Genomic DNA, 2,415 nt, shown 5'->3' with positions numbered 1-2,415 from the left:
TTAAAGAACCCACAAAGGTGCCTCGAAGAACCTTCAAAAAATGGTTCTTTGAAGCACCATTTCTGGTTCTTTGAAGAACCTAAAGACAAAAAGGTTCTTTAAAGAACCATTTTCAAAAAAGTTCTTTATGGTCCCAAATGGTTCCATATAGAACCCTTTTCAAATGGTTCTTTAGCTAGAAATGGCTCTTCCAAGGAATAAATGGTTCTTTAAAGAACTGGTTTTACATTTAAACAGCATAACAATGGAATCAGGGTTCCTACTCTTTTGTAGACATATTCCAGGATCCTTTCTGTGATCTTTAAAATCATCATTTACATGCACGGAAATGATGGCAAATAGATTTTTGGATAAAACAAACACCTGTAGATGTACTGCACTTCATTTTATTGTCAGAAATCAACTCTATACAATATAATCCATGTGCTACATGCAGTGTCCTATCTAAGAAATGTTCGGAGCATTTTCTACTCTCTGCACAGCTACAGGTACCGTGTGTCTAGCTTCAGGATAAATGCCTCCAAAAATGAAAATGTTTTTTTCAGATGATAGAGGGCCAACACAACACCCACGGCCAATGAACCGTCTGCGTCTTCATTGTCCACCATCATTTTTTGTCCATCCACTGCTACAAAAACATCTGTGCAGTCACTCAGGGGCTTGCCATCGCTGCTGCTCAGGACAATTGTGGGTGTTGGGCTTAGTAGTTCCTGAAATATATATATACACACACATATATATATATATATATATATATATATATATATATATATATACACACATATATATATATATATATATATATATATATATATATATATATATATATATATATATATATATATATATATATATATATGTGTGTGTGTGTGAACCATTTAATATCCCAAAGAACCACATGAAAAACATGTAGAACCATCCAATAGATAAAATGGTTCTTTAGTAGGGGATGGTTCTTCGTGGAACCACACTGCCTTTTAAAGAACCATTTAAGAACCTTATTTTTCTGTGTGTTCCTGAAGCATCGTAGTGGGAGCCATGGCACGGACAGTAGTAGCCTCCGAAGTCTCCGGCGTTGGCGATGGGCACACAACCCAGATGGGTGCACACACCGAGGACGATGACCCAGCGGGGGTTAATCACTGTCCTTGTCATGCTGGGGGTCACGGAGCTCCGCCAGATTCACACCCTCCTCTGCTGCGATTTCCTTCTCTGTGCGGTGACGGACAAACGGGCTTTCCTCTCCACTTGAAGGTCATGTTTTTGCCTTCAGGGATGTCAGCGAGCTTGATCTCAATCTGCGATAAGGCCAGGACATCTGCTGATGCGCTCATTGAGGAGACAAACTGGGTGACCACCGTCTTGGCGGCATACACACCAACCACAGCGGTCGCTCCAGTGACGAGGTAAGAGAAGGACCTTCTCGCCTCGCTGCTCTCCTGGGAGGACTTGTTGGGGTCCGTAACCTCGGGACGACGGTAGTCTGTAAAGTCAGGAATCTTGATATCTGTGTGGGCAAGGCGGATCCCCCCAGGAGCTGGAGAAGAAACACAAGATATAGTTTTTAAAAGGCACGAGCAGTTAATGGGCAAACTGTAAAATATTTGGTATCTTACAAAACAACATTGATAGTAATGCTTCTCTGTCACAGTGTCCTCCTACTTAAGGCTCAATTAGTAGATATAATAATGACTAGATGAATTGATCATGATTTGAATGATAAGGACATTTATAAAGAAACATTTGGGATTAAATGTACACTGATTAATATATTGTGTCCCTAAGCATTAGTCGTTATAGATATGAAACCAGAGTGACCTTTTTTTTTTTTTTTTTAATTGTCTCATCAATCGTGATTGCTTCCCCCAAGTACAATACAGCACATCAGATCTGATCAGGTCTAGATCTACAAATCATGATACTGTCAGTATAGCTGATACTAACAATTGCTTATTTCAGTCCAACCTGGAGATATTCAGGTTGCCATCACTGAAAACCAGCACATATTCACATCTGATGAGCTGGAACAGTGACATTTTTCTTTTCTTTCTATCGATCACGTGACAATGTTTCTATCAGTCAGTTAACCGACTAATAGAAAAAAATGTTAAATTGGAGGCAATAAAACGAAAGTTACGAACGTAACTACGGTTCTATGAATCCTGGATGACCGCCAGAGGCAGTGCTTAACACTGGATATCTTCCGTCGCGCGCATGCGCAGGTCGAATATTTATATCAACAAAGTCACGTGTGAGGGGTGAGGGTCGGCAACGTTAACTCTGTAGTGTTTGGTGAATGTGCTCGGTGATGCCCCTGAGGCCGCCGCACATATATCCCCCACAGGCACACCACTCAGGCTTGCCCTCGGTGTGGAGACACTCTTGGTAGTGACCCGTCACCCCGGATGGCCGAGC

At 41.3% G+C, this 2,415-nt stretch overlaps 1 pseudogene across 1 annotated transcript; it reads right to left on the bottom strand.

The window, feature by feature from the left end:
• Positions 1-939: 939 nt before the first annotated feature.
• On the bottom strand, positions 940-2,036 carry LOC306785144 (cytochrome b-c1 complex subunit Rieske, mitochondrial-like; annotated as a pseudogene). The gene is made up of 2 exons: positions 1,966-2,036; positions 940-1,593 (listed from the first exon to the last, which is right to left on the bottom strand). The product of its transcript is annotated as a cytochrome b-c1 complex subunit Rieske, mitochondrial-like (transcript).
• Positions 2,037-2,415: the final 379 nt, after the last annotated feature.

Source organism: Melanostigma gelatinosum, assembly GCF_949748355.1.
Source record: "Melanostigma gelatinosum genome assembly, chromosome: 1".
NCBI lineage: Eukaryota > Metazoa > Chordata > Actinopteri > Perciformes > Zoarcidae > Melanostigma > Melanostigma gelatinosum.
The sequence above is the reverse complement of the archived record's forward strand: the minus strand, read 5'-3'. Positions and strand labels throughout refer to the sequence as shown.